Source organism: Centruroides sculpturatus, unplaced genomic scaffold, assembly GCF_000671375.1.
Source record: "Centruroides sculpturatus isolate CEXI.00-Female unplaced genomic scaffold, Cexi_2.0 scaffold611, whole genome shotgun sequence".
Taxonomy (NCBI): Eukaryota; Metazoa; Arthropoda; class Arachnida; order Scorpiones; family Buthidae; genus Centruroides; species Centruroides sculpturatus.
In genome coordinates, this window is record NW_019384768.1 from 279,960 (window position 1) to 293,705 (window position 13,746).

General features: G+C 31.5%; 1 protein-coding gene and 1 pseudogene across 1 annotated transcript in view; both read right to left on the minus strand.

The window, feature by feature from the left end:
- The window catches only part of LOC111628935 (afadin-like), a 111,721-nt gene that overhangs the window by 87,575 nt on the left and 10,400 nt on the right, over nt 1-13,746 (minus strand). The window lies entirely within an intron of this gene.
- LOC111628936 lies at nt 3,050-9,224 on the minus strand (annotated as a pseudogene).

Here is a 13,746-nt window from a genome sequence, read left to right on the forward strand (position 1 = left end):
CTTTCCATTTACTAAAGAGGTAATATATAACTTTTTCCAACAAGAAAAAATTATTCTGTAATATACATTTGAAGTCACAATTATTTTGTCCCCTGAATTTCGAACTAATGAGGATTTCCTGTAATATACATTTGCATGTATATTACAGGAAATCCTCATTAGTTTGAAATTTAGGGGACAAAATACAGTAATTGCAACTTCAAAATATCAATTTTTGAATTATCCAAGATTTACACATTTCTATACAATATGCCAAATGCCATGCAACTGATGTAACTTAGTATGCAAATGGAATACGGCTAGATATACAGAATGCTACTTTCTTTAATTAATAATTATTAATAATATTATAAATACTGTATAATCCAACATAGACAATGTTATGTACACTCTAGCACTGTACTATGAAGACCAGGCTGTGGAGTCGGTAAAAAAACACTTGACTCCGGACTCCTGATAATTTTAGTAGGCCAACTCCGACTCTGGCAAAATTAAATACAAAGTCATTTTATGGGGAGCAAAGGCACTCATAGGGGATTACCCTACTCTGAACTCAAACTCTACTCTTAACTCTAAAAGGAGCCCCAGGCAAATATGCCTGGGGCTCCTTTTAAAGTTCAGAGTAGGGTAATCCCCTATCCCCCGTATTCACCAACGCGAGTTAAACAGAGAGTTGACAAACTCGAGGTTAGATGTAACTCGAAGTCAGATTACGAGTTACTCTTCTTTCGTATTCAGATAAAAATTTAACTCTAGAGTTTCGCTACCCTAGAGTTAATATTTTAAAACAATCCTGCGTTCGAGATTAAACAAGTCTTCTTTCGTAAGCAGAGTTTTGATTGGTTGAAAGCAAACACGTGTATGAACCAGGGAGGAGACGAATAGAATAGAATAGAAACACGTGTAGAAAATGGCGGAAAGTGAAATGGAAAGCAGTGCACGCCGTAATTTTTCTAATTTTGAGAAGGAAATTCTACTTGAATTAGTCGAAAAATATAAATCGATCATTGAAAACAAGAAAACAAATGCGATTTCTTCCAAACAGAAGAGAGGCACATGGGAAGAACTAACAAAGGAATTCAATGGTATCCCGGGTGTCACCCTTAGAAAAACCAAACAGTTATTGGACTGTTATAAGAATTTAAAAAAGAAAGCCGTGAAAGAACAGGCAAAAAAAAAGCCGAATTATTTAAAACAGGAGGAGGAAACCAATTCGTTCTAATAGGTTTCTTACGCTCTCTTTTGGCAAACGATATCGACATAGAAAGTCGTAATCGTCCAATTGTTCGAGGTCATTTCTTCTTGGAGAAATAATCCGCCGACTTCTTCGTTCCATACGATTTATATAATCTAGATAATTCAGATTTTCTAGCATATCGGCTTCGTCCTCATCGAATGTCGCCATTTTTCCCTGAAATAGATCGCTTTGCGCAGGCGTCAAACCTAGAGTTATCGTCTACTCGCCGATTTTCTAGAGTTAGAGTTAGAGTTAGGGTTATTGTGTTTGACTCGAGATTCGGAGTTGGTGAATACCAATTTACCAATAACTCGAGAGTTAACCCTAACTCTAACTCTAACTCGCGTTGGTGAATACGGGGGTATGAGTGCCTTTGCTCCCCATAAAATGACTTTGTATTTAATTTTGCCAGAGTCAGAGTTGGCCTACTAAAATTATTGCCCAAATACTTTTATTGTTAGTATTTTTAATATTTAACTTACATTAATATTTATTTGCATAAAAACATTAATTTTTAAAAATACAAATATTTAATAAAAGGAAAAGTGGGGAGTGATAAAATTCTACGTCTACATATCTTTATTCTACAGCTTTTGCACTTCAATTTCACCTCTCCAGAAAAGTTTGTCAAACTAAAAAGTGTGCGATCTAGCTACTTCAGCCCCTTGTTCAAAAAAGGAAAATATATACTCTGATCAATTAGTCTGGCTCTTTCAGAAAAACAGAGTACTTATTTAGAGCAGAGATAATAAAGGAATGAATCAAAAATATTCAAATTCATTTGAGTAAAAATAATTTAACTAAACACAAATACTACAAAGAAAATGTTTTGCCATGGTGCAGACTTCTTCTGAAAGTGTTTATATGGAGAATTTAGCACAATAATGGCTCTCTCTCTGACACACCACCTCTCCGGTTCCTCTATTTAAATCGCCTTATTCGTGTTATGTATTCTTCCAACGCCGCCACCAGGTGGCAAGGAATGGTGCAGACTTACCATGGCGTTCATCTTTTCTTCATCAGGTCGGAGAATTCTAAAATAGAATGTAAGAAACAAACATATAACATTTTTAAAAGTTTTTTGAAAAAACATCACATGTTCCTTTTACACATTCCATTTTAGAATTCACTGGCCTGATGAAGATCTCCTGTGCAGATCGAAAACATTATTCCATCTTTTCATTAAGCACGTAGTGACATCTTCCTCACTAGACGAAAGAATTTGTAAAGTGTGGACTGCTTCACTGTTAGTTTGTATTGTTTATGTGCAAAGGCATACAGCTTCTCAAGGGCAAGACAAATATCCTCACTAATACTCACAGCATTATCTTCAAGCATCATGTGAATTGTGGACAGGGCTGCAAAAATTTCCTTGTGACTGACAGGATTGAGGTGGTGCTTCATTGTCTTCATCATCACTGCTGCAAACATCTAGCATTTGTGCTGGTATTGTAGCTGCATCCAGGTTTGGTATTGTTTCATCAAAGTTGATGGCATAGGTTGTTGCGATATCATTATCCACATTCACATAATCTTGAAAGTTCACAACATAATTGATGTTTTCCATTAAGGCTTCCCATTCAGGTGGCACTTCAATTTCTTTATTTTGCTGGCTATTTTCTGCATCATCAGCATCTGCACACTGTTGAACAAACCCTACTTTTGCAAAACAGTTTCTGATGCTTTTGGCTGGAATTTATTGCCAGGAGGCTACAACGTTCCACAGGGCATCCAAGACGTTCCATTTTCTGATTTCTTCAGCAGGTACACTTTGAGAAATCTCTCCAAGTATGTACTGCAACAAATGCTTTCTGCACACAGCTTTCAGTTGTGAAATTATACCTTGATCTAAAGGTTGGATAATGCTGGTGGTGTTTGCTGATAAAAATATCACTTGCACATTGGGAAGATTTAGACCGTCAATGTTATGGGATGACACTTGATCCATCAGCAACAGGACATTTCTTTTTTGTGTTGTCATTTTATTTTAAAAATGTAGTAGCCAGTCTCAAAATATCTTTGCAGTCATACAAGAGTTTTTATTTGACTCATATAGGCAAGATAACTGCAGTTGCTCTTGTAAAACTGCCTGCCTCATGCAACAAGGGTTGGCAAATTTGTCAATTATTACAGGTGGAAATTTCTCTGCGCCATTTGCATTGCAACACAGCATGGCTGGAATTCGCTCCTTACTGTGTACCATTATTGCAGGTTTTGCTTTTCAGTGATAAAGTTTTCCATGGCATCAAATTGTAGAACATACCAGTCTCATCTAAGTTAAAAATGTCATGTTCAGCATATTCTTGCAGTACTGGATGAACAGTTTGTAGCCATGATTCAGCAGCATCAGTGTTTACTGATGCAGATTTGCCACAGGTATTCAGATATATAATATTGTGACGGGCTTGAAATCAGCACAACCATCCATTGGAACACTTGAAGTCATTAATTCCCATGCGTGATGCCAACATAACTGCCTTTTCTTTGATCAGAGGTCCTGACAAGGGAATATTTTCTGTGCGTACATTGCAAAACCATTGGAAGAGAATCTCTTCTAATTCCTCATATTTAGCAGTCCGCAGACATTTTCATTTGCCAATTTCAGCACCAGATTCAGCCAAATGTTCAAGTTTGTCACAGTTTTTTAACCATGTCAATAGGGTTGAGAAAGGAATATTGAAAGCTCTTGCAACCTCACTTTTCAAGCATTCATTCTTGTCCACCTCCTGGAGAATTTCTAGTTTTTTTGCAATCGAGATTTCATTGTAGCCTCTCTTGGAGCATTTTCCTGATGCCATCTTCACAAAAATCACCTTGACAAGCAAAAAATGTTCACTTTCTTCCCACTCGTTACATACTTTTTGATTGAATGATGGATGTCATCCAGTTTTAGCAAAATAATATCATATACTGTTCTAATACTGAAGGTAAACAGCATGTATCTAGTGAGAACTCACAGGTTGCCAGATAAGTTTTATAAAAAGTAAAGCAAAATTTTGAAAATGTAGCCGAAAGAGTAGTAATTCACCCAAATCTAGTAGCATAGAGCCCTACAAATATTTCAATCTGCTACTTGTAGCCCAATCTTGCAACCTTGAAAGCCAGCCAAATTTTATGAGCTAAGATGAAGGTTAAAGCAAGTCATAGCTCACCCAAAAACATGTTATTGTAAAAACAAAGCCATTTTGACCAGATTAGAGTTATTCGTGGTCTGTTATTCTATTATACTATAAAGCCACAAAGACTTCAATCTAAACATACAAGTTAACATATGCATATCACAATTCAGACAGAATTTTCACTTTGAATTTTGAAGTAGCCATATTTCAAACTAACTGAATTCGTTAACATGTAAACCTCTATATCTCTGGCCAGGACAAACAGTACAGTTACAAACTAATGTGATTTTGGACTATCCAAGTTCAAATTACCGAGGATTTCCTGTGTTAATATTTTCTCTATCTCATTGGATATTGATGTTAAACTATGAAAACTTTTAGTTTATTGATCATTATTGTAGTAACACCAACCAAATATTGATTATTGATTAACATTCCCATAACAAATTACTGAAATGGAAATGTAAGTTAATAACAATGTGACTGTTTTACTTTTCTATATTTATTTCTGTAGTTATTAAATTTATTACCAGATGTTATTATAAATTAAAACATTTCAGTCATTAAAATATTTATCACCAAATTATAATGTGGTAATTTCCATTTCAATGTTCATGGTATCTAAACTAAGTATTTTAAATTAGCTTCTGACTTTTTAAATAGTAACATGAATTCTACCTTATATAATTTCCAACTTTCATCTTATTGTAATTTAAATTTCTTTTGATTTAAATTCAATAATTATAAATTAAATTTCTTTTAATGAATTTATATTCAGATAACATAAATTTGTTTATGGTATAATTATAACATACAGTGTAATTAACAATACAAATGAATTACTCTTTCAACCTACTTCATTTAAAATGAAGCAAGAAATTTTTTTTCAAGTATTAGTTTTATAGAAATATTATTTTTTAATTTAATATTAAATAATAACGTAATAAAGTCAAACTTTGATTTATCGCCATTTAATCTTCTCTGAAGTGGCTCTAAATCAAGTATGATACTAAACTGAAATTCCTCAAATATGAAGATTATATATAGTAATGAAGTCTATATACAAGTTTGAGGGTTTGAAAGGCAAGTGATTTTATGATAACAATGTTATTTAAAATGCAAAAGAATAATACTTTTAGTAATTCACAGGAGATGTTTCCTATTATTCTACTCACAAGTATTCATTGGTACTTTATGAAAATGACACTAAGAGGGTCTATATTTAAATTCAACTATATATTTAAATATTTTATGATCTACCTATTATTAGTTGATCTGAAAAAAAATTTCTCAACTTATAATTCATTTTCAAAAACATTACAGTATTAGGAAAATTATCTATTAGTCACTAGGAAAAAAATTATGTTGTCCAGTAAATAATATTAAAACAAATGAAAATAAGTATTATCGATTTCCATAACCAACTTATTTGCAAAGGTTCAACAGAAAAGTCACCAACACGTTCACCAGTTAGGCACGCCCCCTGTATTACCGATTTAATAAATTTCAAAAAATAATTTTATATGTTTAAATTTTAGTTTTATTCATCAAAAAACAGTATTTTCAACATTTTCAGTTTTAAAATTATTAAAAAAAACAAAAATTTTAAAATTTTAGCCTAAGATCTGCAATAGTGGTAAAAGAATAAAAATATTAATGTTCCAACATCTATTCAACAAAATACTATAACTGTATATTTTCTCTACATATTATCATCATCTCTTCTATCTGAGAATAGATTTATCTTCTGTTATCAAAATCTGATTTTTTTTCCAGATAGTATGTATTAGCTAAGGCAAAAAGTGTAAACTACACTTCTGGGCATAATATTGGACAGCACTTAAAGTAGTCCACATAAGATATGGTTATATGACCAAAATTCAAATGCAACTAATAAATGGATTGGTCAAGATATTTATGAAGTTTCTGAAAGTTTTTCAAAATTTCCAGATATTTCTGTAAGATTCTTATAAAATGAATGACCAGAAGTCCTTCTACCATTGGAAAAATAACTTTACTGAGCTACATTATCAAGTTCTAAAACATTATTGTATTTGTGGAAATAGAGTGGCTTGACTTTTTTGCAACAGAATGTATTCTACAGAAATATACTCATAAATGAAGTCTTTCTACAACAATTACCATAGTCTACAAAATGGAGGAAATAATAGGCATTTCCAGAAAGACTACAAGCATGTTTTCTTGTGATAACCAGTTCTTGTTTAACCAAAATGATTTCTTCTGTAGTGCTTTTTTTCCTCTTATCTTCCAGTTGTCATCATTAACAGAAATAACTTGTAAAGTTGTTATGCCTTCTTGGTCAAAGAAACTCACAGCAAATGGCATTATCAACAATCCAATGAATAAACAAAGTTTTCTTTGAAAAACAACAAACTGGAAGTGAGGATGTAAAATACAGCAGAATAATTAGCATTTGGTTACCTATGCAAAAACACACCTTATCAATATATCCATAATTGCAACAGCTAAACAAAAAAGAAACTGCAACCTTCTGCCCTAAAAAATTTCAGTATGAGACAATTGTTATAGAAATCAACAGGAGTATTCCCAATGTGCAACTTTTCTTACTAAACCAGCTTTTACAACTATCTTAAAAGTTTAAGATAGGCTGTAAGATAGTTTTTCTTGCTTCTCATTTATATTAGTGCAAAGTTCCATGGTAAAAGATACCAGTTTAACAAAAAGCTACTTAAGAACAATGTGCCACTAACTGTTGACATCTGACAACAGATGGATTAGTTATTGTATTTTTAACTTACAGAAATGGCACAAAATTACTCTCCTAAAAGGCAATAATGATGACCAATAATATGTCCAATAAAGATAAAATGAGAATTGTAATGTATGTGGTTGATTAGTTAGAGGTTTGTTCTTTCATATTCTAAGTATCAAACATCAGATTTAAATACTCTGGATTGTGCATTTAAATATTTCATATCTTATAGCAATATCTAAAATTGAATAAACACTCATTAATGATTTTACACTGAATATTCAACAGCCTTATTGCTGTATTAATTCTAGTAAAGATAAGATAAATTCACTATTTTCTGTTACATCATTCAGTTGTCCTTGTTCCTGTTTTTGTCACTAGATAACATTATTTTCCTGAAATAATTCAGTTCATATGCAGTTTTATAATTTATAGCTTTTGCACAATTCATCTCTTCTAAAAACAAGAAAGCCTTACCACCATGAATAATCTGAGGCAATAATCAGACAGAAATCAGTTCATTAAGAGTCATCATCTCCAGGAATTTTTGCATCTAAATGTAATTGCTATAATATCTGCTTATTCTCTATAAATTCTGCAATATGAGGATTTTAGCTAGTGCAAAATAATGAAGAAACTGCTTCTGACTCAAAGATACAAAGAGAAGCATCTGGAGTTTACCCAATACCATCTCTCCAAGGATACACAAATTTTAATATAATTTCTTTTTAGATTTTCTCTGGATGGCCCTTACTCCTTACACTCATAGCACTGAAACATGATTGCATTGCATCCAAACGACATCAATATTTAAAGCATTAGCAGCATGAAGGAAATATGATTTACAGGTACAATTCAATAGAAAATCTCAATATTAAGGTTGTCAATCAGACGTATCAATATAACAGCAGTGTTTATATGAAGGACCTTCAAAAAATCTCTCTCATGGATCAAGTAGCAGTTTGGTAACCAAAAAAAATAAATAAATAAAATAATAATAATTGATATGGCAGCATAACAATGTATCAATATATAAAGATAAGTTGTCCAATATTTCAGACCAACAATATGAATGTTCTGCATTATCCTACAAAAATTCCAGATCTAAATATCATGCAAAAAAAGTTATGTGTGTGTTATGGTTATAACACACATGTAACTTCTGCCATCCAGGTACTATTGTGTTTGTTATAACTTTATGCATATTTTAAACTATAACTTAAATTTGGTAATAGTTTTATAACCAGACTGATGTAAAATAAAGAGGGCAGACAAGGAACATATTGTCTGAAATGCATAACCTCCAGAATTAATAAAGTCTGTATATCTATCTTTGTTGCATGTTCCTATGTGATTCATTCTCTCAAGCAGTCTTATGCTTACTCCGAACAAATATAGCCAAATATAACTCCTATGGTTCTAGACTTATGGGACATCTTGTATAATGGTAGCAAAAAATATCATTATGAACAAAAAAAATAAAAACCATATGACTACTATTTTTAATGTAACAAAAAAATAAATAAATGAGAACAAAGATTTTCATATGTTAATTCTAACACTGCAAAATTACTGACATGTAATAACTAGGTAAGATCCAAGAACTTTAAGAAGCAAGCATAATAAAAGCTGATTTCCTGGACCCAAGTTTCTGTATAATGGAGCAGAATATATTAATCAAGTATCTAGTGATCCATTGACATATTTCTGTTTTGTTTAGACACTTGGATATATATATATAACAAATGCTTCTGTATGGCATCTGTTCTTTGTTCACAAATCTGATAACTATAATCATTGAACAAGTACATATGTAATCAAACGAGTTCCCAAAATGAGAATATGCACCATTACATTTATGTAATATCCATCAAAAAATGTAGTATAAATGGGTCTTTGAGATAGGGATAAAACTATTTTAAATTTACATAAAAGTGGTATGCAACCAGTCCAACACGCATATGAATGCATGTAAATGTTTGGCAAACACTGAAGATGACATCAGTCTATATTTCTTTCTCTCATATTTGTCACTATCTATATAGATTTCTTTAAAAATTAATTTTTTTTTGTCTGTAAGGAATACGTCAATAACTAGTTACTATATTAATATAATGATGTACATTCTCATGCTTTTTCCACAAATGCACATGGAAAGCATATTCAAGTNTGACAATTGTTATCAATTTTATGAGGTAGAATGAATGTTAAGTTCAATTGTAACATGTGTCAGACATGTGTCAGGTGTGTGGATGTCAGCAAGTGGTGGTCCACAGCTTTGTCACATGTGTCAGGTGGGTGAGGTAATAGTATCCCCAAGAATTCAGGGTGAGATTGTCTCCTCATATTTGTCACTATCTATATAGATTTCTTTAAAAATTAATTTTTTTTTTGTCTGTAAGGAATACGTCAATAACTAGTTACTATATTAATATAATGATGTACATTCTCATGCTTTTTCCACAAATGCACATGGAAAGCATATTCAAGTCTGTATGAGCATAGATAATCAAACTGCTGATTAACTGTTCAAAGATATATTATGGTTACCTCATTAATCAGCAAAGCACATTATGGGGATTCTTCAGTCTTGGAGATGATATTATAAAATGTATTTTGCTCATTGTCATCATGTCATTGACAACAAGCAATCTAATTTCAATAATTAAGGAACTAAATAGTTCCTTAACTCTTGCAATTAGATTTTTATAGAATAGCTATTTTTCCATATCACATTTCTCATCTTCAATTAGATAACTAGACTGGTTTAACTTATTCCAGATTATATTTAATTTCATCTAAAATCATTTCTGCCATTTTATAAGAAATAGAGATATTTGATGAGAAAATTTTTGTTTTAGTTATTTGTCGAAACCGTGTCTTCTTTTTCTTGTTTCTTCTGATACAACTATCTTAAAAGTTTAAGATAGGCTGTAAGATAGTTTTTCTTGCTTCTCATTTATAATAGTGCAAAGTTCCATGGTAAAAGATATCAGTTTAACAAAAAGCTACTTAAGAACAATGTGCCACTAACTGTTGACATCTGACAACAGATGGATTAGTTATTGTATTTTTAACTTACAGAAATGGCACAAAATTACTCTCCTAAAAGGCAATAATGATGACCAATAATATGTCCAATAAAGATAAAATNCGAAACGCGTTTCTGTAAGAAGTAAATGTAGGTGATGGAATTATTTGCCAAGTGTCTATAAATGCACCAAGTCGTGACATAGAATCAGAAGAAACGAGAAAATTTTTATTAAACAGATTCTTCTTTCCATAATTATTATTGAATTTGTGAAAGCAATCTTGAATCTGATTACATCAGTTTGAATAATCTTAGAAGTCCAACATATTTTCAAAAACAAATAAAATAAAATACTTTCAATAAGTTAGATATGTCTTACTTTAATGTTGTATAAATATTTTTGAAGCTTTTTAGTGTTATGCTCAAATGTATCATTCAATCTTTGAATCAAAACAGTTTTATCAATTTAGTACTGTTTGAATAAAGGCCAAATGATACAATGGATGACAAAACTAAAAATCTAAAATCTTTACCTAATGTGAAATCAAGACATCTTTAATTTATACAGTATTTTTATTTGATTTCAAGAATCAATTAGAAAAATGTTTACAATTACATCTCTCCTTATCAGTATGTAAAATCTTGTTGTCTATGGTTTATTGTCATTTACTGTTTACTTGCACTAGTCCTTTCAATAACTAATAAAAAATATTATAAATTATTATAAGACTTTTATCATATTTTAAGTAAAATGTGAGATAAAAAATTTTCTGAATTTTATTTGAATAAGTAAACAAAAATAAAACAAATGTTTGCAATACAAAAAAATTATAAATTATAACATATAGCAATGACATAGATATAGTAAACAAAATAAAAACATAATTTTTAATTTTTTGTTAATTTCTGTTATTTCAATAAATCAATTCATGTTCCTCAGATAAAAATGAGACAAAACACCTGTTTTAAAAATTCTTATAAAATTAGAAATTATTGAAGAAATCTTCTGTAACTGTAATTTGTAAGATTTTCTATTATTATATTTGTGCATGCTATTAAATTTAATACAAAACTAATAATTATTTTTTTATTTTTCCAAGATTTTGTATACATTAATTATTTTTGTTTTCCTTTTTAAAGTTTAAATGACCAATCTGAAAACAGAGTACAGTATGTTAAAGAACTGATCCTAATTTACCAGGCTGCCCTTAACATCCATATCTGAACTGAAATTTGAATGAGTTTGGTATTTGAGTACATATGAGTACTGTAGTCATTTTAGTGTATATTATTGTTTCCCAATTGGGGTGTGAGGATTTAAGCTCTTTTGTGAATTTTAAAGCTTCAATATTTTTTTCTCTCATCATTATTTCCCTTCTTCCTCCAGTTTCCACTTTCTGGTAGGTCAAAATTAGACCTTTCAACTCTTCAATTTTCTATGTCACTTCAAGAAGTGACCTTTTAAACTTTCAAAGACATTTCGGACCACAGATAAAGTTCTCCCCTCGGGAAGAACAAAAAGGTCACCTACAAGTGGAGTCCAAACCAAACCAACTCACACACTTCCTATTTCATCCGATTTTAATGTTGATAAAACCGATCAAATGACCCACCAAATGAACAATTATTACTAAGGTTGCAAGACACACTCTGACCTTAGTCCCCTCCAGCAATTAATTCAGTTATTTGACAATTGTTATCAATTTTATGAGGTAGAATGAATGTTAAGTTCAATTGTAACATGTGTCAGACATGTGTCAGGTGTGTGGATGTCAGCAAGTGTTGATGGACAGTCCACAGCTTTGTCACATGTGTCAGGTGGGTGAGGTAATAGTATCCCCAAGAATTCAGGGTGAGATTGTCTCGCCTAGAGAGGGAAAATTTGTGCGCTTCCCTTTAGGTGTGGGTTGAGTCAGTGTTGTGTGTGGAGTCAGTACTGACTGGGAAGCTAACCAGAGTGAGTAGCTGTGTGGCTGGTCAGGAACCAGTGTTGTAATTATCAATAATTGTCGGGTGCCGGAGTGTTTCTTGATTGTGGAGAGCCAGAGAGTCACTCGCTGATTTGGAGACATTAAAGTGTAATTGTGTTGTTATTGTTAGAAAGGAAGTGTGTACTGTGTTGTTTTAGACCGTGTAAACAGGAACATTTTACACCATCATCATCACAACATCATTTTATACAATAATGAATAATCATAATGGATAGAAAGAGGTAATAAATTTAAAGAAATGTTTCATTTCTGACAATTAACATAAACAAAACCTGGACACAAATCAAACTTAGGACAGGTTGCATCATCTGTAGCATTAGTCAGCTCTCTCAAAAATGGGTATAAAAAGGGCTTGGACACAGTCCTCCAGGCGGACATCAACAGACCCATATCACCATTCTGTCCGTCACCACCTCACCATAATCGCCAATGGTCAACTCCACCGATCCCAGGAATGTTTTTACCAACGGCCTATATCAAGACTGGTAACCAAGAGATATTATAGATTTTTGTAAGCTCTCTCTTGGGTCTCTCTCTTAGTTATAAGCTAGTTTAAGGTTAATTTAACTTAGAGAATATTGAACAGATGAAGGTCTAGTGACAAAAATAGAAATAGTCAAAAATTTTAAGTCGCAACAATGATTACTCTGTTCTTGTCGCTAGAACAGAGTAATCATTGTCGCAACTTAAAATTTTTGACTATTTCTATTTTTGTAGCCATTTGCTTTTGTATTTACTTTGTATAATTTTATAGTTTATTAAATGTGTTATTCTTATTTAACCTGTATAATTATTTGGAACCTATTGGCTTGCCCATCAACCTCCCCACTCACTTTTAGCCCTCCAACACATTTACAAAAAGCCATCTTCTGACAGAAAAGCCAGTAAGTAGGGTCGAGCTCGATGCTCTACCCCCTTGGTTCACAGGAGTATGTATTACTGAATATCTTATGGACCTGTGAAACATTTATAAAATACTCAGTAATGCTAGAAATAAAAAAAAAAATAAATGCACATTATATTTATTTTCCTGAAAATATAATGATAGAATTTCAATTTTGTTACAGAACATTATTTTCATTACAATTAGTATTATATAAATTACTTCCAACAAAGAATTTGCTTCAACATAAATATATATACAAATATATATATACATACAGTGGTTATAATTTAACACTTAAAAATAACATAGTACATGTATACCTCACTTTACGTCAGTAATTGGTTCCAGGAGAATGACTTAAGTCGAATTTACTTGTCTCCAAATCTACTTGTCACTAGGCTAAACCATAAATTGGCAATTGCGGTTCTGTATTTTATTTATTAATGCATTTTTAATAATGTATGGTTAATAAGGATCTATTTTAAGCTTACAAACAAATAAATTTTAGTTTTTAATACAGTACAGAAAAAAAGTAATCTAAATTTACAAATGCATGTACTGTAAATACAGTCGACCCCCCTATAAGATATAGATACGTTCCATTCTTTAGGAATCCAATTTCTTACGAATCCTTCCAATCACAACCCGACACGTATCAAGTTTACGGACTATGGCTGTTTGAAAGATTTTCTTCCATAAAATTAATCGATTCTAGACTAATCCGACTCAACATTTCCAAAATACGTAT